The sequence below is a fragment of the Mus musculus genome, chromosome 7 (genome assembly GCF_000001635.26).
Source record: "Mus musculus strain C57BL/6J chromosome 7, GRCm38.p6 C57BL/6J".
Lineage (NCBI taxonomy): Eukaryota > Metazoa > Chordata > Mammalia > Rodentia > Muridae > Mus > Mus musculus.
Window position 1 is genome coordinate 55,699,778 of NC_000073.6, and position 23,566 is coordinate 55,723,343.

The 23,566-nt window shown below is 40.8% G+C and overlaps 1 non-coding gene across 1 annotated transcript; it reads left to right on the forward strand.

Annotated features, from left to right (window-relative positions):
- Window positions 1-2,376: 2,376 nt before the first annotated feature.
- On the forward strand, window positions 2,377-2,438 carry Gm26482. Its single transcript, XR_003946937.1, has one exon. It is a non-coding gene; the product is annotated as a U7 small nuclear RNA (small nuclear RNA).
- Window positions 2,439-23,566: the final 21,128 nt, after the last annotated feature.

A 23,566-nucleotide genomic window follows, 5' to 3' on the forward strand; every position in this document is an offset into this window, starting at 1 on the left:
TCCTGAGTGAGGTAACACATTCACAAAGGAACTCACACAATATGTACTCACTGATAAGTGGATATTAGCCCAAAACCTAGGATACCCAAGATATAAGATACAATTTCCTAAACACATGAAACTCAAGAAGAATGAAGACTGAAGTGTGGACACTATGCCCCTCCTTAGAAGTGGGAACAAAACACCCATGGAAGGAGTTACAGAGACAAAGTTTGGAGCTGAGATGAAAGGATGGACCATGTAGAGACTGCCATATCCAGGGATCCACCCCATAATCAGCATCCAAACGCTGACACCATTGCATACACTAGCAAGCGTTTGCTGAAAGGACCCAGATGTAGCTGCCTCTTTTGAGACTATGCCAGGGCCTAGCAAACACAGAAGTGGATGCTCACAGTCAGCTATTGGATGGATCACATGGCCCCCAATGGAGGAGCTAGAGAAAGTACCCAAGGAGCTAAAGGGATCTGCAACCCTATAGGTGGAACAACATTATGAACTAACCAGTACCCCGAAGCTCGTGTCTCTAGCTGCATATGTATCAAAAGATGGCCTAGTCGGCCATCACTGGAAAGAGAGGCCCATTGGACACGCAAACTTTATATGCCCCAGTACAGGGGAACGCCAGGGCCAAAAAGGGGGAGTGGGTGGGTAGGGGAGTGGGGGGGTGTGGGTATAGGGGACTTTTGGTATAGCATTGGAAATGTAAATGAGCTAAATACCTAATAAAAGATGGAAAAAAAAAAAGAAAAAAAAAAGAAAAGAAAAAAAGCTGGAGCCGGGCGTGGTGGCGCACGCCTTTAATCCCAGCACTCGGAAGGCAGAGGCAGGCGGATTTCAGAGTTCGTGGCCAACCTGGTCTACAAAGTGAGTTCCAGGACAGCCAGGGCTACACAGAGAACCCCTGTCTCGAAAAACAAAAAATAAAAAGTAAAAGCTGGAAAAGAAGGCTCCTCTTCAGCTCTCTGTTGCCCTCCATTTGGGGGAGGGGCTTCATTCTAGAGGAGAAGATAAGGTTTGGAGCAGCACAAACACAACCATTCTCTGTAGACAGGAACAGCTTAGTAATAGTTACAAAGAATAGATACACACACACGCAGCTTTATCCAGTCCGTTAAATTGATTGCCTCTTGTGAATTCTGCTTTCATTATTGACAGTGTAGATCAAAATTTAGAGGTACATTTTTTTGTGTATCAGTTTCATTGCAAGTCTTGAAAAATAAAGTGAGAACATTTAAATATAAAAGATAAATTATGTGATTCTATTTTTCAAAGCATGACACTTGCTTGAAACTGTGGAAATTAATAAAACATCAGTTTTCAAGATAAAATAAATTTAAAATTATCATTGTCTACTCATATTTACAAAGTGTGTCTTGTCACCTTCCCCGGTTTGTGTTATGATGCTAAATAGAGGTAATCTTCAGAGATTTTCTTTCAGAAATGAGGAGAGGTCAGATAGAAAATGTGAAAATAAACAGTTAAGATTCATTGTCTAAACTACAATGAATATTTGTATTCATGTCTTGCTAGCAGGTATGTTAAAAGGACTCGGGGGGAGGGAGTTAACCAAATGGGTGTATCATGTGTGGGGAAAGCAAGGGAAGGAGAACAAAAATCAGTGGTGGGAGGGAAGAATCTCTGGGACATGACACAGATCATGTGTCCAGCATGGCTACAGAGGGATGGAGTGACATAGTTCCCACTCCTGGAGCAGGGCCAGCAGGCCTGGGTCTTCATGTTCCTCTTTCAGAGAATGTTATCCTTGCCAGGGTTATCATGCAATGTTCCCTCTACCAAGGATAATGACTCCACAATAATCAGAAACAGCACAGTTCCAGGAGGCAAGGCTATGTCTAATGTTCCTCAGCAAAATGGCAGTGCTGTGACCTTCAGGACAGCCCTTAAGACTGTGAGAAAGAACTCTGAAAACATGAGGTCAAGAATATATAAACAGAATTTCTCAACTATGTAGAAATATAAGGATGCAATATAAATTGTATGAGGGAGTTTCACCAAGAGAACAGAGGCAGCTCCACTAATGAGTCAGTAAAAGGGAAAGGAATAGAAAAAAAAAAAAAAAAACAAGGTTTATTGTTCAAGTAATAAAAGAGGCACCAGGAAGCAAGGGAGTGGTGATCAGTGATCTTAGGGCAGGATTCCACCCAGCTAAACATTTTGTTTGTGTTCACAAAGGCAGGCAGATCTCTGAGTTCATTTTTATGTTAAAACATGTACTTGCTATTTTTTCTAAGGGACTAAGGTCATTAAAATGCTGATTCATGGGTTAATCAAAAGGGAACCTTGGGTAAAGGACTGAATTTCTTTGTAAATGAAAGACTGGTCTTTGGTATGTAAGAGCTGAGCTATCTAGAGAGCTATTTCAGCTCTCTTAGAATTTTTCTTGCAGGTTTTCTGACTTTGTTTGGAAAATCCAAGAGCTATCTAGAGAGCTAACACATCTCCTTCAGAAGTTTTGCTAGTAGGTTTTCAGACTTTGGATGGAAAACCCAAAAGCTATCCAGAGGGCTAAAACAATTTTTTTGCAATCTTTCTAACTGGCTTTCTGAGCTACCTAGAGAGCGATCTAGCAAGCAGACAACAGAGCTGTCAACTTGCAGCCCATCATTGACTTTGAGTTGTTTCTTCCACCGCTCCTAAACACCTTCCTCAGGACCCAATCCCAAGGCGAGGCTGGTCCTTGGCACTGGGATGGGGCAAGGCCCCAGGGAGTCTATGGGAGTGACTCTAGCTGTGACTCCTAAGACTGGAGGAGATGGAGCCTGAAGTAGCCACCTTCTGTGGCCAGGCAAAACTCCCAGTAGAGAGATAAGGACAGCAACTCACCCACAAAACTTTCAACCTAGAATTTATGGAAGGAATGGCCAACCGATGACTGGTCCAACTTAAGATATATCCCATGGGAAAGCACTAATCCCTTAAACTATTAACAATATTTTGTTATGCTTGTAGGCAGAAGCCTAGCATCACTGTCCTCTGAGAGACTCCACCCAGCAGCTGACTAATACAGATGCAGAGACATACAGTCAAACATTGAAAGGAGTTCAGGTACTCTTATAGAAGAGTTGGGGGAAGAATTGAGGGCCCTGAAGGGGATTAAAAACTCCACAGGAAGACCAACAGAGTCAACTAACCTGGAAACTTGTGAGCTCTAAGGGACTGAACCACCAACCAAAGAGCATACTGGACCTAGGCCCCCTGCACATATATAGCAGATGTGCAGTTTGGTCTTCATGTGGGTCCTCCAACAACTAGAGTGTGTGCAAAAGCTGGTCCCTAAAGCTGTTGTCTATCTATGGAATATGTTACCCTAACTGGGCTTGCCATGTCTGGTCTCAGTAAGAGAGGATGTGCCTAGTCCTGTAAAGACTTGATGTGCCTGGGAGGAGGGATGCCCAGAGGGGGCCTCCACCCTCTCAGAGGAGAAGGGGAGAGGGGAGGGAAAGGACTGTATGAGAGGGAATCAGGAAGAGGATAGCAACTGGGATGTAAAGTGAATTCATTAATTAATTAATTTTAAAAATAAATTAGAAACCAACAATTCAAATAACCCAATTTAAAAATGAGGTACAGAGCTAAAAAGAGAATTCTCGGCAGAGGAATCTCAAATGGCCAAGAAGTAAAGAATTTTTCTGCATCCTCAGTCATCAGGAAAATGCAAATCAAAAGGACCCTGAGATTATCTCTTATACCAGTCAGAATGGATAAGATCAAATACTTAAATGATAGCACATGCTGGCAAGGGGAACACTTCCATTACTGGTGGGAGTGCAAACTTGCATAACCACTTTGAAAATCAATTTGGCAGTTTCTAAGAATACTGGAAATAGTTCTACCTCAAGGCCCAGCTATACCACTCCTGGCCATATACCCAAATGATGTTCCACCATCCCACAAAGACACTTGCTCAACTATGTTCATAGCAGCTTCATAATAGCCAGAAACTAGAAACAACCTAGATGTCCCTCAACTGAAGAATGGATAAAAAAAATGGGGTACATCTATACAATGGAATACTATTCAGCTATTAAAAACAAAGACATCGTGAATTTTGCAGGCAAATGGATGGAACTTGAGAATATCATCCTGAGTGAGGTAACCCAAAGCCAGATAGGCATATGTGGTAGGTACTCACTTGTAAATGAACATTAGTCATAAAGTGCAGTTCAACCATGTTTCAATCCACAGAACCAAAGTAACTTGAAAGTAAGGAGGTCTTGAGGGAGAATGGGTGAATCTCACTCAGAAGGGAAACTAAGTAGTCTTTGGAGGAAGATGGAGAGAGGGAACTTGGTGAAAGAGGAGAAGAGGAAGGGGGTGGGGATGGCACTAAGGTATGTGGGAGGCAAGAGAGGGTTCAGAATGAAAATGGAAGGCAGGGGCATCTCTGGTGACTAGCTAGAGGCCTGGAACAGCCGAGGATACAGGGAGTCTGTGATAGTTTATATATGCTTGGCGCAGGGAGTGGCACTATTAGGTAATGTAGCCTTGTTGGAGTAGGTGTGCCATTGTGGGAGTAGGATTTAACACCTTTGTCCTAGCTGCCTGGAAGCCAGTCTTCCACTAGCAGCCTTCAGGTTAAGATGTAAAACTCTCAGCTCCTCCTGCACCATGCCGACCTTGATGCTGCCAAGCTCCCGCCTTGATGATAATGGACTGAACCTCTGAACCTGTAAGCCATCCTCAATTCAAATTTATCCTTATAAGAGTTGTCTTGGTCATGGTGTCTGTTCACAGCAGTAAAACCTAACTAAGATAGAGTCTAAGGGGGAACCCTAGCTGAGATACCTACCAGAGTTGTATAACAGAGACTGAAGTGGCCACCTCCTGTAGCCCAGGCAGGACTTTCAGATGAAGAAGGGGACATTCACCCATAATATCTTCAACCCAAAATTTGTCTTGTTTACAAGATGTTTAGGGACCATGATGGAGCAGAGACTGAGGGAACAGCCAACCAATGACCACCCCAACTTGAGACCCATACCATGTGAGAAACCAGATACTCTGACACTACTAACAGTACTCTGCTATTCTTGCAGACAGGAGCCTAGCATAACTGTCTTCTGAGAAGCTTCATCTAGCAGCAAATGAATACTTTAGAAATTTTAACATAATATTGTCTTAGTTACTGTGGTAGTTTGAGTAAGAATAACCCACATAGGCCCATATATTGAATTTTCTGATTAGCATTCCCATCATCATCTATGAGATGGGAAGGGCTCCTGCAGATGTTATGAATAGAGCTGTAGTTTATCTGCATTGAAACAGTTCTCAGTATCTCGTTTTCTCCATTGGTAGTACATGGTACTTGGTAGTACATAAGGATCTTTCTTTCCAATCATCTCTTTACCTTTTTTTCACTCCTTACTCTCTGTTTTTCATCATCTATTAATGTCTGGGTGGGAGAGTCTGACTTTTCCCTTTGGTTCTTGTGTCTGTGAAGTGGCAAGAGAGTCCTGGTGGCCAGGAACTTGCTCAGAAAGAGCTCACCAATGTGGCCCCAGCTTGGCCAAATACCCAAGGCACATACCACTCTAATGTACCCAGCAGAAAGTCTCTGTAATCCAGATGGAAGAGGAATATACCAAGAACAGAGGAGAACCAGCCTGCAAGCTCCAAATCTATCGTTATGGACATCTTCCTGTGGGACTGCTCAGCTCGGGGTCCTGGCATTCTCCTCTGTTCCACAGCAAGTGGGCAGCCAGAGAGCCAACTCTCTCTGAATATCTGTCATCCTGGCTAAAATCAGACAGACCGACCTTGGAACTTCTCAAGCAGAATAAAGGACAACTGAAATCAGATACCCAGCCAAGGCATGGAAGAGGGGTCCTTCCTTCCTTTCACTAGAGTGGCAGAAAGAAGAAAAAGGGAGCACAAGGAAGAAAGGATGACGGAAGTAGAGTCTCCAACAAGAACATGGATAGCCACAGTGCACCATGGTGCAAGGAGCAGAGGAGAGGTAGACCCTGAACCCTCCATAGGCCATTCTCCTCAGTTCCTGACATAGCATCAGACACCAAAGAAATAGCTGACTCACCCGACAGAGGCACTGACTCTTCCCTACAAGTCTCCCTCCTGATAGAGCTTAACACTGATGACACCATTTTGTTTCAATCTATCAACAACGTTCTTAAGAAGGTGATAGGTGTCAATTTCTCCAATGGGCACATCATTCCTGGAAAGACAAGCCTAATGGTTTGTCTTCTGCATTCATAACTCTGCACCAGGTCACATCAGAAAGCATGCTCCCATGCCTTTAATTGGAAATGCTCCATCCAACAACCAATCAGGACCTGACGGGCTAGCCTCAAGCTTATCCCTGTCGTACCACCCCCCCCCCCCAGTAAAGCTCACTGCTGTACCTCTCCCTAGCACTGCACTGTCTTCCTATCCAGAGTACAACCTGGTGGATTTAATACAAGACTGAAAAATAAAAACTGCCTGGTTAGTTTCTCCTGGCATATTCTCTCTCACCTCTCTCCCTGCCTTTTATGTAAAAAGGTCATCTAACACCTTTAAAAACGTGTTCGGGAATCTGCAACACACAGCTGCGTGAAGCATCTCTTTCCTTCTCTCATTCAGCAAGTATTCAGTGCTTGGTTTAAGCCATGTCATCCTGCAGGGTCAAGTGTATACTCAGAGAAGAGAATTATTCCACAGGGCAACTGTCTTCACTTGGGTAGGTCAGGACTGGTCATTGTTGTCCAGTGACAAAGAATTGCGGCACTTTTGAGGTGAAAGTGTCAGGGGTATTCAGAAGCTGCTTGGCAACCAGCTCTGTGCCACGGACTTAGAGAGCAAAATATCCGTCCTCCCTTGTCCAGTTTGCTAGCAGACTAGCTCAACAGATATTCAGCCCAAAAAGCTAGTATATAATAATAATAATAATAATAATAATAATAAATTACAGCAAGGATCACTCAGGAAATGTGGTGCATGAACACACTGACATTTTGTTTAGCCCCAAACTGAAATGATGAAATTCACACTGTGGCAGATAGAAGTAGAAAATCTATACGTGAGGCAATCCGGACACAGGAAGAAGATACAGCAGATTCTATCTCGTATGCCTCACTGCTCCTCTTTGTAGAGTAGTGGGTAGTTTATATGTCAAGAAACTGGAAGAGGAAGGAAATGCTAGGGGAAACGCTTTAAAGACGAGAAGTGGAAAGGGGAAACGGGCAAGAGCCTTGTGAGAGAATGGGGGATGGTGAAGAACAGCAGTGGAAAGAGCAGAGAAAAAAGAGAGAACCGGCCAGAAGGAAGTGAGCCTGAAATGTCATGAGTGGGCAGGGCAGTTGCCTTAAGAGAATTCATTGCTTTTGCAGAAAACCCAGGGTTAGTTCCCAACATCTCCATGGAGACTTACAACTGCCTGCTACTCCAGTTCCATGGAACCCGATTTACTCTTCTGACTGCTGAGGACTCCTGCATGTACCTCATGTGCATACCTACACTCAGAAACAGACATACACATAAAATAAAATAAGTAACCAGGCAGTGGTGGGGCATGCCTTTAGTCCCAGCACTTGGGAGGCAGAGGCAGGCAGATTTTTGAGTTCAAGGCCAGCCTGGTCTTCAGAGTGAGTTCCAGGACAGCCAGAGCTACACAGAGAAACCCTGTCTGGAAAAAAACAAAACAAAACAAAAAATAAATTAAATAAAATAAGTAAGTACATATTGATTTTTTTTTCTGGCATGGTATCACTTTGTATCACTTGCATGTCCTAGAACTCATAATGTAGATCAGGATGGCCTCAGAGGAGATCTACCTGTCTCTGCCTTCCAAGTGTTGGCTTAGAAGGCATACATCACTACACTAGCTTTTAGAAAGAAGGAAAGAGAGAAAGAGAGGAAGAGAGGAGGAAAGAAAGAAAGAAAGAAAGAAAGAAAGAAAGAAAGAAAGAAAGAAAGAAAGAAAGAAAGAAAGAAAGAAAGAAAGAAAGGAAGGAAGGAAGGAAGGAAGGAAGGAAGGAAGGAAGGAAGGAAGGAAGAACATGAAGCTGGGCAGTAGCTCACACCTTTAATCATAAAATAGGCACAGGCAGAGGGCTATACAGAGAAATCCTGTTGAAACAAAGAAATAAAGGAAGGGAGGAAAGAAGGAAGGAAGGGAGGGAGGAAGGGAGGGAGGGAGGGAGGAAGGAAGGAAGGAAGGAAGGAAGGAAGGAAGGAAGGAAGGAAGAGAAAATGACATAAGGAAAACTGTTTCTATACTAATTTTTTAAGTAAGAAAATAATGTTAACAAAAGAATAAATGACTGGGGATTTTTTTTTAATATTTCTGTCTTTCAGACACATGTGCATATGTGATATATATATCACATATGTACAGTATTATATAATGGCTATATATATGCATGTGCACATGTATCTGGAAAACAGAAATATTTTTATGCATATGCATATATATATCACATATGCACAGTATTATATAATGGATATATATACTATATATTTGTGTATATATATATATATATGTATATATATATATATGTATGTATGTATGTATATGTATGTATGTGTATATATATATATATGTTATATACTATACACACAAACATATATAATACTAAGGTACAGTACTACACTACACCTTTCTATCCATTCCATTTTCATCTGTCTTTATCTTAATTCTGATCCCTCCTTTTTCTCCTCATAATTTTTCTTAGATTTATTTATTTCATTATTTTATGTGTGTTAGTGTTGTGTACCTAAAGTAATGATGTCTGTGTACCATGTGCATTCTTGGTAATCTAGGAGGACAGAAGAGGACATTGGGTTTCCAGGGACTAGAGTTACAGTTGTATCCTGCCATGTGGGTGCAGGGACTCAAACCCAGGTCCTCTTGAAGAGCAGCTAGTTCTCCTGTCTGCTGAGACAACTCTCCAGCCCTTTTTATGGTTTCAATTTTTCTCTATCTGTGATTTTTCTTTTCTTCTTTCTTTAAAAATTAATGTCACTATTATAGCATTCCTAAATTCTATATTGGTTTTTTGCCAATATAGTGGTGGCAGCAGTGGTATGTTACTTACTAGTTGGCATAGTTTCTAAGCTACTTGTCTGGCTTGCCTTGGTTTGTCCTTGTCACAGATCATGACCATGCTCTTTCCAGGCAACCAGATCAACACTTTCAGTGTATTGATTAGACTCTCTTATCAGTGAGCTACACCCTCAGCTAGCTGAAAGTGCTTGTCTCCAACTGCTAACGCTGCACTTCCACCTCCCTAAGATTTATTACGTTTTTACATTTCTTTTTACTTGTTACTATGTGTTGTAATTTTATTGATATGTATATAATTTTCATACAAGTATATACAATATGTTGGGCATATCCTCCCCATGGAAACTATTATCACCCTTTTTCCACCTCTCCTATTAGTCCTCTTTATCCCTCTGGACAGTCTGACTTCTGCTTTAATGTCCTATAAACATACATGCTTTTACATAGCTCTACAACATTTAGTAATTACATATGGGATAAAACACGTGATAAATATGTTGGATAGATGTCTCCGAGGTTAATAGCACTTGCTGCTCTTGAGAAGACCTGAGTGCAATTCCCAGCACCCACACAGAGGCTAGCAGCTAACTATATGTAATTACAGTTTTAGGGCTCCAACAACCCTCTTTTGGCCTCTTTGGGCACCAGGCATACACTTGGAGCACAGACATACATACAGGTAAAAGTACTCATATATGTTAAAAAACAGAAGCAGAATAAAACGAAGCAAAAGCATACGATATTTGTCTCTCTGAGACAGTCTTATTCCCACAATAAGGTTATCTCCAGTTGTATCCATTTTCTTTTGAGGTTATAATACAATAAAATAATATGATACGATATAATATAATTCTTCATTCCAAATCCTCATAAACTCCCCCTCCTTGTTCTCTTTTAAATTCAAGAACTCTTTTTCATTAATTGTTGTTAGATGCATATATGTACATACACAATACTCTTAAGTATAACCCGCTCAGTGTGTAGAACTTGTATGTGTTTTTAGAATGACCATTCATATTGACTAGTCAACTTACACCACATTGCCTTTATCTGTTCTTCTCTTGTAGGATACCTAGGCAGTCTCCATAACTTATCTGTTGTAAATAGTGCTGCAATAGACATTGGTGTGCAAGAGTCTCTCAGATAGGTTGGCTAGGAGTCCTTGGGGGCAGACACCAGTAGTCATATTGAGGCAGGAGTTATTATTATTTCGAGAAAGGGGCCCAGGGTGAAAACTTGAAGCTGCTAGTAGATGATCCGGTGAGAACAGAAGCTGGAGTTACTAGGAAAATTAAGGGTTAAACCAGCATAATTTGCAGTGCTGAGAAAAACCAATAAGAAGTTTGTGGCTGGGTATGAGATACCTAGGTTAGACAAAAGCAGGAATAAGTCTCTGGGCAGGTCACAGCAGCCCAGCTGGCCACTTGATGCCCTTTAGAAGCCTATGGAAGGCTCTGCTGTTCTTTCATATATGTTTTTCTAATATGAATAATTATAACTGGTTAAATTATAAGATCACATCTAACAAGCCTGCACTCGATTCAGGAGATACCCCAGACCACTCGGCAGAAAAAGAGTTAAATTAGCTTATGCCTATATTTTGAAATGTTTTCCTTCTTTTACCTCTAGGAATTTCAGAGTTTCTGGTCTTATATTGAGGCCTTTATAGTTTGAGTAGCTCTTTATTCATCTGCATATCAAGTTTCTCAAAACCATTCACTGAAGATGCTGCCTTTTCCTTCAATGTGTATGTTTTTATATTTGTCAGAAATCAGGGGGTGGGGGTGGCTGGGTTTTAGTCTCTGGGTATTCTACTCTGTTCCATTTCTTTGATTTTTGTGTTTCAATAATGAGTTAATCTGGGCATTTCTTATGAGCAATGTCGTGTACATTTGTCTCATTCAAAGCCACACTTTTCCTGTGAAGTCCGCTCTAGCTTTGGTGTTTGTAGGAATTTATGCCACATTGATGTACTTAACTCCTCTCGTCTTTGACCACTTTAAAAAAATTATTCGGTGGTTTTTCGTCTAACTGGGAGTACTCTCATTTATTTCCACGCATGTTCTTGCTCCAAGTAGTATCTGGTAGACACGGAAGCAAAAACTGTTCCTGGCAAACTCGAAACCCACACGAAGGTGCTGAGCAGGTTCCTGCTGGCTGCTAACCTCCGGAGGGAAAATCTCACACGTCCAGTTTCCTCAGACTCATAGGCACTCTCTATGAAAACTTTCTGGATCTGGACCTATTCTTTGCTCTAAAACTGATCCTCTTCTGCCACCTAGTGGCAAAGATACACGCTGCATACACTGTCAACGAGGCAAGCGAGGAGGGATGTTCAGAGACGGTGACCATAACAAAGCAAGGAGCACGGTGGTGTGCATAGTGTTCTGTCATTTGTGGAGAAAGTCTGGGATGTATGTAGTTGCAGTTCTGCTTGTGTCTGTGCAATAATGGAAGGATGTCCTAGAGAAGAACAAAAATGGTCCACGGAGCAAGGAAAGGTGCACCAGACCTGTTGGTCTAACAATTCTTTGTTTGGTGTTCCCACTCCCTCCTTAGAGGTCTTTTGTGCATGTGTTATGGTTTTCTCTATTTTTAGAGGATTTATGTGAATGCCAGTGTGTGTGTCTGTATGTGTTTCTTATTTTATTAGTGTGGATCTTTGTGTATCTATTTGTTCCTTTGTTTTGTCCTATTCACATCTGTTTGGGGTTTTTTTTGGTTTTGGGGGGTAGTCTCATTTTATTATTTTTTTAATGCCTGCTTGATAATCAATGAGAGAGAGCAAGAGTGGATATGGATTTTGGTAGGTAAAGAAGTGGGGAGAATCTGGGAGGAATTGACGGGCAAACATAATCAGAATATATTGTATGAAAAATCTATTTTCAGTTTTTGAAAATAAGGGAGAAGGCTTGACCACTAGTGGATAGTAATTTAGAAAGAGTCATGACCTATAAAGTGTTCACCTTTCAAAGAACACTTCCTCCTGCCTTCTCACTTGTGGAGATGAATAAAGGCTATAAAATGTTTAAAGTTAATTTAATTCCCTGAGAGAAAAATTAATAATTGCTTTTCTACTTTTTTTCTTAAGTATTAAATAGTTCTTAGCATCATTTTACTCAATTAACATTAAAATCTATTAAATTTTAGTTTTTTAATGTTTTCTATTGGACAAGGCTCTTGCTTTTTGGGTAGTCAACTATTGCCTTAAACATTAAAGAAAAAAACTTCTGTTTGCATAGTGATGCCTCCTTAGAATATTCCTGTAAGATGAGGATCTACAGAGGTGGTATGTAAATAAGGGAAGTCAGACAGGAATTTGCAGAATTGTTCTTCAATCAGAACAAGTGGAAGGCTGTAGTCTCTCTACGGAATTCAAGAGCATGTGCGTATGCATGGGCTCATGGGGTTTTATAGGACAGCAGGAAGAGGACTTTGGGGTGAAAATGTCCATCAGCATATGAGCTCCTCTGCAGTCTTGAAGTGACAGATCCTAGTGGGTTTGGTGTATGGAGCTTCCACACGTGTTATTGGTCATGTCAACCCTTCTGTCCTGAGCTTCTGAGTCCACCCTGAGGCTCTTATGTTGTTAACCCTTCATTCCTGACCCTGAAAACAAATATTTTTAAAACGGGGGGGAAGGGGCTTTCCTTCTGTGCCCAGAGCTGAACCTGTGCCACAGCTCTCCTTGCCCAGATCCTGCCAGAAGAGAGCAGGTTTCCCAGGAGGGCTGACACACCTGAGAGCACAGGTAAGACCACCACTCCTGCTCAAATACCTGACTCAAGAGGGATCTGCCCAGAGCCATCAGAACACAGGAACACAGGAGCAGCCTGGGACAGGATCCTTCTGGTATCTGTCTGCACCCCAGAGCTGACCATGTGCCACAGCTCTCCATTCCCAAATTCCTCCCAGAGAGAACTGGTCTCCCAAGAGTACTGACACAGCGGCTTGCAGGAAGGACAAGGCAAAGTCAGAGACAGCAAGGCTAGCTAACACCACAGATAATCAGATGGTGATAAGCAAGGGCAAGAACATAAGCAACAGAAACCAAGGCTACTTGGTATCATCAGAAGCCAGTTCTCCCACCACAGGGAGCCCTAGATACCCCAGCACACCAGAAAATCAAGACTCTGATTTAAAATTGCATGTCATGATGATGAGAGAAGACTTTAAAAAGGACATAAATAAGTCCTTTAAGGAAATCCAGGAGAACACAAGTAAACAGGTAGAAGCTCTAAAAGAGGTAACACAAAATCCTGTAAAGAATCACAGGAAAACACAGCCAAACAGGTGAAGGAAATGAACAAAACAATTCAGGAGCTAAAAATGGAAATAGAAACAATAAAAAAAAACTCACAAAGGGAGACAACCCTGGAGATAGAAAACCTAGGAAAGAGATCAGGAGTCATAGATGCAAGCACACCAACAAAATAAAAGATATAGACGTGAGGATCACGGGTGCAGAAGATACCACAGAAAACATTGACAAACAGTGAAAGAAAAGGCAAAAAGCAAAAAGTTCCTAACCCAAAATATCCAGAAAATCCAGGACACAATGAGAAGACCAACCCTAAGAATAATAGATATAGAAGAGAGTAAAGATTCCCAACTAAAAGGGCCAGTAAATATCTCTAATAAAATTATAGAAGAAAACTTCCCTAACCTAAAGAAAGAGATGTCCATAAACACACAAGAAACCTACAGAACTCCAAATAGATTGGACCAGAAATTCCTCCCATCGCATAATAGTCAAAACACCAAATGCAAAAAACAAAGAAAGAATATTAAAAGAAGTAAGGGGAAAAGGTCAAGTAACAAATAAAGGCAGATCTATCAGAATTACACAAGACTTCTCACCAGAGACTATGAGAGGTAGAAGATCCTGGACAGATATCATACAGACCCTAAGAGAACACAAATGCCAGCCCAGGCTACTATAACCAGCAAATTTTTCAATTGACATAGATGGAGAAACCAAGATATTCCATGACAAAACCAAATTTACACAGTCTCTCTCCACAAATCCAGACCTACAAAGGATAATAGATGGAAAACACAACACAAGGAGGGAAACTACACCCTAGAAAAACAAAAAAAGTAATCTTCTTTCAACAAAACCAAAAGAAGATAACCACAAAAATGTTGGGAGCCGCCCTCACATTTGCCATTATAAGATGGCGCTGACAGCTGTGTTCTAAGTGGTAAACATAATCTGCACACGTGCAGGGGCAGTTTTCCCGCCATGTGTTCTGCCTTTCTCGTGATGACAACTGGGCTGATGGGCTGCAGCCAATCAGGGAGTAATACGTCCTAGGCGGAGGATAATTCTCCTTAAAAGGGACGGGGTTTTGCCATTCTTTTTCTCTCTCTTGTTCTTGCTTTTTCTCTCTCTTGCTTTCTTGTTCTTTTTCTTTCTCTCTCTTGCTCTCTTGCTCTCTGGCTCCTGAAGATGTAAGCAATAAAGCTTTTGCCGCAGAAGATTCCGGTTTGTTGTGTTCTTCCTGGCCGGTCGCGAGAACGCGTGTAAGACAAAAACATAATTCCACCTCTCACAACAAAAATAACAGGAAGCAACAATCACTGTTCCTTACTATCTCTTAACATCAATGGACTCAATTCCCCAATAAAAAGACATAGACTAACAGACTGGATATGTAAACAGGACCCAGAAGTTTGCTGCATATAGAAAATGCACCTCAGTGTCAAAGACAGGCACTATCTCAGCGTAAAGGGCTAGAAAACAGTTTTCCAAGCAAAAGGTTCCAAGAAACAAACTGGAATAGTCATTCTAATATCGAATAAAATTAACTGTCAACCTAAAGTTATCAAAAAAAAAAAAAAGATGAGAAAGAACACTTCGTACTCATCAAAGGGAAAATCTACCAATATGAACTCTCAATTCTGAACACCTATGCTCCAAATGCAAGGGCAGCCACATTCATTAAAGAAACGTTAGTAAAGCTCAAAGCACATATTGCACCTCACACAATAATAGTGGGAGACTTCAACACACCACTTTCATCAATGGACAGATCGTGGAAACAGAAACTAAAGAGAGACACAGTGAAACTAACAGAAGTTATGAACCAAATAGATTTAACAGATATCTATGGAACACTTTATCCTAAAACAAAAGATTATACCTTCTTCTCAGTTCCTCATGGTACCTTCTCCAAAGTTGAAGATAAAGACAAAACAGGCCTCAACAGATAAAAGAAGATTGAAATAGCCCCATGCATCCTATCAGATCACCATGGACTAAGACTGGTCTTCAATAACAACAAAAACAACAGGAAGCCCACATACACATGTAAGCTGAACAACACCCTACTCAATGATAACTTGGTCAAGGAAGAAATAAAGAAAGAAATTAAAGACTTTTAGAATTGAATGAAAATGAAGGCAAAACATACCAAAACTTACGGGACACAATGAAAGCAGTTCTAAGAGGAAAACTCATAGCTCTAAGTGCCTCAAAAAGGAAACTATAGTGAGCATACACTAGCAACTTAACAGCACACGTGAAAGCTCTAGTACAAAAAGAAGCAAATACACCAAAGAGGAGTATAAGGTAGGAGATAATCAAACTCTGGGCTGACATTAACCAACTAGAAACAAAAAGAACTATACAAAGAAGGAGATATGGCTCAGTGGTTAAGAGCACCGACTACTCTTCCAAAGGTCCTAAGTTCAAATCCCAGCAACCACATGGTAGCTCACAACCATCTGTAACAAGATCTGACTCTCTTCTGGAGTGTCTGAAGACAGCTACAGTGTACTTAAATATAATAAATAAATAAATCTTTTTAAAAAATCAACAAAACCAGGAGGTGGTTCTTTGGGAAAACCGACATGATAGATAAAACCGTACCCAGACTAACCAAAGGGCACAGAGACAGTATCCAAATTAATAAAATCAGAAACAAAAAGAGAGATATTGTCCCATAACCCCTAAAGAGATAGAGTCATTAAAAGTCTCCCAACTGAAAAAAGCCCAGGACCAGATGGGTTTAGTGCAGAGTTCTATTAGACCTTCAAAGAAGACCTAATTCCAATTCTTCTCAAACTATTCCACAAAATAGAAACAGCAGGTACTCTAGCCAATTCATTATATGAAGCCACAATTACTCTGATACCTAAACCACACAAAGACCTAATAAAGAAAGCAAACTTCAGAACAATTTTCCTTATTAATATATTGATGCAAAAATACTCAATAAAATTCTCCCAAACTGAATCCAAGAACACATCAAAACGATCATCCATCATGATCAAGTAGGCTTCATCCAGGGATGCAGGGATGGTTTAATATATGGAAATGGGGAGACAACACCCTTCACAATAGTCACAAACAATATAAAATATCTTGGTATGACTCTAGCCAAGCAAGTGAAAGATCTGTACAACAAGAAATTCAAGTCTCTGAAGAAAGAAATTGAAGAAGACGTCAGAAGATGGAAAGATCTCCCATGCTCCTAGATTGGCAGGATTAATATAGTAAAAATGGTCATCCTGCCAAAAGCAATCTACAGATTCAATGCAATCCTCACCAATACTCCTACTCAATTCTTCCTAGAGTGAGAAAGGGCAAGTTACAAATTCATTTGAAATAACAAAAGCCCAGGATATCGAAAACTGTTCTCAACAATAAAAGAAGTTCTCAGGGAGTCACCATCCCTGACCTCAAGCTGGATTACAGAGCAATAGTGATAAGAACTGAATGTTATAACTTTATATGCCTCGGTACAGGGGAATGCCAGGGCCAAGAAGTGGGGTGGGTGGATAGGGGAATAGGGGGGAGATTGGTATGGGGACTTTTGGGATAGCATTTGAAATGTAAATGAAGAAAATACCTAATTAAAAAAATAACAACAACAAAAAAGAACTGAATGTTATTAGTACAGTGACAGGCAGAAATATCAATGGAATAGAATTGAAGACCCAGAAATGATCTTTGACAAAGGAACTAAAACCATCCAGTGGGAAAAAGACAGCAGTTTCAACAAATGGTGCTGGCACAACTGTTCGTCACCTTGTAGAAGAATGAAAATTGGTCCGTTCTTATCTCCCTGTACAAAGCTCAAGTCCAAGTGGATCAAAGACTTCCACATAAACCCACGTACTCTGAATCTAATAGAAGAGAAAGTGGGGAAAAACCTCGAACACATGGGCACAGGGGAAATTTTCCTGAACAGAACACCAATGACTTATGCTCTAAGATCAAGAATCGACAAATGGAGCCGGGCGTGGTGGTGCACGCCTTTAATCCCAGCACTTGGGAGGCAGAGGCAGGCGGATTTCTGAGTTCGAGGCCAGCCTGTTCTACAGAGTGAGTTCCAGGTCAGCCAGGGCTACACAGAGAAACCCTGTCTCGAAAAAAAAAAATCGACAAATGGTACCTCATAAAATTTCAAAGCTTCTGTAAGGCAAAAGACACTCTCAATAGGAAAAAAAACACAAACAACAGATTGGGAAAAGATTTTTACCAACCCTACATCTGATAGAGGGTTAGTATCTAATATATACAAAGAACTCAAGAAGTTGGACCCCAGAGAACCAAATAACCCTATTAAAAATTCGGAACAGAGATAAACAAAGAATTCTCAACTGAGGAAACTTGAATGGTAGAGAAGCACCTAAAGAAATGTTCCACATCCTTAGTCATCAGGGAAATGGATTTTTTTTTAAGATTCACTTATTTTTATTTTCTGCATGAGTGTTTGCCTCCATGTATGTACATATACCACATGTGTACCTGGTGCCCAAGTAAGCAGAAGAGAGTGTCAGCTCCCCTAAGACTGAAGTTTTGAGCTGCCACATAAACCCTGGTAATTGAAATCAGGTCTTCTGGAAGAAAGAGCATCCTGTGTTCTTAATTGCTGAATGGCTCCAGCTCCTGAAATGGATTTCTTTTTTTAATATTTTTATTATGTGTTTTCCTCATTTACATTTCCAACGCTATCCCAAAAGTCCACCATACCCTCCCCCCCCACTCCCCTACCCACCCACTCCCACTTTTTGGCCCTGGCGTTCCCCTGTACTGGGGCATATAAAATATGCAAATCCAATGGGCCTCTCCTGAAAGGGATTTCTTGTAGTCCAGGCTGGCCTCAGCTCACTGTGTACTAAGCACTGGCCGCAAACCTCTGTTCCTCCTGCCCCTACTTCCCACGTGCTGAGATCATAGGTTCATATACTTTTATTCGTCTCCAAAGTACCTCATCTTGAAAATATTGCTTCAATTGAACTTCTGAAACAAACCGCTAAGGTGTTAGACATGAGTTATTCAAAAGATTATTATTTTCCTAATGAAAATTAATTTACGGAACCATTTAAAAGAACTAAGAGCAGATGCATTTGGGGGAGGGGAAGTTGGATAGCAGAGAGGCAGGAAGGGAAGATTTCACTTTCACTAACTTTGCATTTATATCCTTTGGACTTTATGCCATATGCATTTAATGCCTATTCAAAACTCTCTAAAAAAAATTTAAAGCTCCATAGAATGTTCATATTATGGTGTTCCTATGCTATGTGCAGTCAGAGAGAACGAATGTTTTCTTTTCCAGGATTATGCATTTTAGAAACTTGTTCCCCATTCATCGTTTTTTAATAGTATTTTAAAACATTCCACAGGTTATGAATTGGGGCTGGAGAGATGTATCAGTGGTTAAGAGTGCTGACTGTTCCTCCAGCGTCCTGACTTCAGTTCAGTCCCTGCAACCACACGGTGGCTCACGGCCATCTGTAATGGGATCTGATGTCCTTTTCTGGTGTGTCTGAAGATGGTGACCGTGTACTCACATACGTAAAATAAATACATCTTTTTTATAAAATACAGTTCATAATGTCTCTTCTGTATTTTAAATAGAATTAAAACGGTTTTTAAAAAAAAGACACTGAACTCATTAAATTGCATTTGTCCTAAGTTGTTCAGTTTATCCATCAGCTTTTGCTTTTAAAAATTTTTTGTGGTCCCACAAAGTTCCTTAAGTTTCTTCCCTGCTTTCTGTTTCCTCAGGGGTTGGCATCCTGTGTGAACACTTTAATGGGACCCTTTGGCAAGTATGTAAACACTTCTAATTGTGCTGGCTATATGGTTGTCTCATGAAAATAATGGGAACACTTTCTGGAGATGTTTTTAAAACTCAAGTTTAAAGAAATGTATAGCATTTCCGCGATGTAGCTGAGTGGCAGAATGCTTGCACAGGGCTCTGGGATTGGTTTCCAGTTCCAGAGGGGGCGAAATAATTTATCAGAATGCCATAAACTGTTCTTACACAGTCTATTGAAGGACTGGGAACATGCAAAAAGGAACCTGGGAATCTGGAACCTAAGCAGGGTCATTAAGATGTCCTGCTACATTTGTTCTGTCCCTTGTGCTATGTGAGAGAAGGTGAGAGTGTTCCGAATGGCAGGTGAAGTGGACCAGGAAGAGATGAGTGGCTTGTGCTTGTTCATCGTGGTTCTGTAGGGGAGGATGCATGTATGGTGGAAGCTAAATGTTAGTACAAAAGAATCAGAACTCCAAAATGTTAAAAATGCATGCATTTGAAAATGTTAGAATATCCTAAGAAGAGTTCAGGGTAAGGTAGACAACCGGCAGCAGCTCAGGCTCATCAGTGCATCACCCTTGCACCCAGAGAGGCATCAGTCCTGCGCTCTCCATTGGTATATAGGTAGTAGAATATGCTCTATACAGGAGAGTACAAGTTGGCTTCTATTCCAGCCTTTGCTCTGAACAATGGCATAGAGACTGACATAGAGACTGACATTATTTATAATGCTTTTGGCTTTAGTTTAGGCTTTCTCCCCAACTAGCCCTTGACTTATATTATTCCATTTATACTAATCTAAGTCTGCCAAGTGACTGGTTACCTCTCCTCAATTTCATAGTCCAACTTTTTTCCTTGTCTCGGTTGTAAATCTCCCATGCCTCTCTCTTTTCCAGAGTCCCACTCTCTGTCCAGAGCTTCCACCTTACTGTTCTGCCTTTTGCTATAGGTCATAGGCTTTTTATATTCACCAATCAAAAGGTGCCTTAGGCAGGCAAGAAAGGACAGAGATACATCTTCACACTGTGTTCAAAAACATCACTTCAACACAGGTACACTTTTACTTGTATTTTAAAACTATAGTCTGTTTTCTTCTTCTATGATAATCCCTGGGGTTCAAACTCAGGTCACCAGGCTTGGCAGCAGGCATTTTAACAGCTAGGCCCTGTCACCAGCCCCTGGAAATACACTATTTCTTCAAAAGCAACCTGCAACTCTAGGGCCCGGGTGATAGTTAACAAGTTTGATAATGCTACTGAAGCACCATGTAGTCCTGATGTGCATTCTGATTCATTAAAGGAAAATTAGCTCTTAATTGGTGCATATAATTTTTATATTCAGGACTATAAAACTTACTGGCGAGCCAGAAAGTCAACTGTGCAGAATCTTTCTTTATTGATTGATTTCTTCCTTTCTTTCTTCTGATATTTGTTTGTATGAAGAATGACTGGAGGGCAAAGAAGAAAACAATAGCTCTGTGGGTGATGGCATGTAATTATTACTGATAATTCACTAGTATATTTTTAGTTTTTGGTGGAGGAGTTTTCCAGCTTGATTAACAAACAACAGTAAAGGCTTATCAAATAACAGAGTCATCCCTCCAACTATTTATCAACTTTTGACCTGCTTTGCGCATCACCTTTAGGCACATTATAAAATTTTAATACAAATGAGTAATGTGTAATTCTAAATGTTTGTAGCATTAACTTTTGCTATTCATCTACACTCATAAAATAGTCAATAAAGCCTTGCTTTCTACTCTTTGAGCCTACCACTTGCAAATGTTAGCACTTGTGCTCAGAACTAGTGCACAGCTTCAACCCCAGTACTTGAGAGACAGAGGCAAACTCTGTGAGTTTGAGGCCAGACTGTTCTACACAGTGAGTTCCAAGAAAGCTAGTGCTACATAGAGAGACCCTATCTCAAAAAGCAAAAACAAACAAAAAAGAATGCTTACTGCAGAACCTCCATCAGACAGCTCACAACCTCTGTAACTCCAGATTTATGGAATACAGTGCCCTCTCCTGGTCTTTGTGGAAAACCACAGTCACATGCACACACACACACACACACACACACACACACACACACACACACACACACACCTGTGCATGTACATACACACCCACACAAATTCATTTGAACCTGTATATGTCAATAGGGTGTTTATTCTTTCCAGGCTCAAGACAAAATAGTAGAGTTAATTATACTATTGAAATAATCTAAAATGTTAAATCCAGATGTTTCTTGAATTGGAAATATTTATGTAACACTGTCAATTCTAAGCACAGAAGAGACTACTTCAAGCAGATATCCTTATGTGCTAAATCATTTCTCAGGCTGCTCCATGGAGAAATTCAGCTAAAGGCTGGCAAAAGTAGAGGTGATAAGCCTAGATATGGGATAGCAGTGGACTGGACAATCTATTGATGGGGTTTAGGGGAGACAGATATGTCTGGAATTGGTTAAGTTACAGGGAGAGTGTTTGGAAATAGTTTAAGGAAAAAAAGAATCCAGATGCTCTTAGGCTTTCTCCCTGAGTAGTTAAAAAGGGTGATGAAAGAGAAGGAGGGACTGGAGTTGGAAAGCAGGGATTAGGAAGTCTGTCTTAGGGGGCTGAGGAAGTAGCTAAATGGCTAAGAGCACTGACCACTCTTGCAGAGGACCCAGGTTCAATTCCCAGCATCAATATTAGGACCTCACAACTATCTGTAACTCCAGATCTGTGAAATCTGAGTCTCTCCTGACTCTTAAAGACACCAGGCATGTATGTGGTGCACATGCATGCATTTAGGACAATACTCAGACACATTAAATAATTGTTAATTATTTTTTAGTTAGGATAATTTTTAATTATAAAAAGCCCCTGAAGTGTCAGGAAAATACTCTAAAGTACAGTAAAAAATGAGCAGATGTTCATTACACACCTAAATGACCTGCAGTGGTTTCTTCTTGAGAACAAGGGCTCCAGAACTTTCCATATAATTTTATACTATGCCCCTGCTTTTAGAAGGACTTACTGAGAAGAGGACATTGAGGCATGGGAATACAGGGGACAGAATGAGGTCAGACTTCAGGGAGGCACATGGGCTTAAAAAATAAAAAGAATTCTGTTTAGGGACCAGAGATGGTTGCATCGGTAAAAGCACTTGCTGCTAAACCTGACAACTTGAGTTAAATCCCCAGGACCCAACCCCCATGGTGGAAAAAGATTGTTCTAACTCCAACAGGTGGTTCTCTGATCACTATATCCACAAAATACCAAGTATGTGCCTATGTATGAATACATGTATGTATTATATACATATGTATGTAGATATATACATAATAAAAATAAAGATTTCTGTATTAAACATATAAGTATAATATGCCTTTCAGACACACAAGCTCAAATGATACTAGAAGTGAGCTTGGAGGAGGTAGGGGGTGGAAAGTGCAAGACTTGACATCAACACACAGAGTTAAACAGAGAAACAGATGGCAAAGTGGCCCTGAAGACTAAGTCCAGGGAGAGCCTAATGTTTTGTAAGGTATTAAGGTTATGTAGGATGGGGAAACTAGTGTGGCAACAATGCCTAAGACAGCAGTTTTCACAGTGGGTGAATGAATGGTCGAGTAACTCATTATGGGCTACACTAGATCCACATTGAGCAATGTTAGTTAGCATGTGGTTTCTTGCCTGTCCTGGTGACAAGGAAAGACACTGGCTATGCACATAGTGAAAAGTTGTTCTGTATCCCTAGTCTGTGGGTGGCTGTGGGAAATAATGTGCTTTCTCTGGTGGTGATGGGGTATAAGAGCCTTCCTGAGATGAGGCAGGCATGTGCTAGGTGTTTTTCCGGGTCCAGGTTCATTTCACTGAATCTTGGCATAGTCCACTCATCAAAGTCCACACACTGCCACTGTCCTCCATCTTAGAATCCCACATTCCCATTTATCTTCAAACACTGTGTGACTGTGCTGTCATTTAGTTAGTTAGTCCCTCCCTGTGTTGGGTGAGATTTTGTTTGGTTTGGCGTTTGTTGCGAAGTGCTGTAATTCACACCCTTTGATCACGTCACGGTCTTGTAAGAGTGCATTCAGCGGACTCCAAGAAGTGGAATTACCAGACCTAAGCTCGTGTACTTTACAGTTTAGTTAAAGGAGCTATAACCTCCAGACCTCACCAAAATTCTGGGCTGAGGTTTTGTTTTGTTTTGTTTTGTTTTGTTTTGTTTTGTTTTGTTTTAGCTTAAAGAGCACAATTGATTTCAGAAACGCCTGAAATGGACTTCTTGTGTCAGTTTAAGGGGAGACATAGTTTGTCACCTACATGGTGAGGGTCGCATTGTAGGGGTTCCATTGGTTCATTTACTCCAATTTCTTCAATGTCTCTTTTCTCTCTCCATGTTCAGTTGATGCCCTTTGTCCGTGCCCCATGGTAAAGAATAAAGAAATAGAAAGTAAATATATAAACACATTATTGCAAAGACAAGTGTCTGCCCAA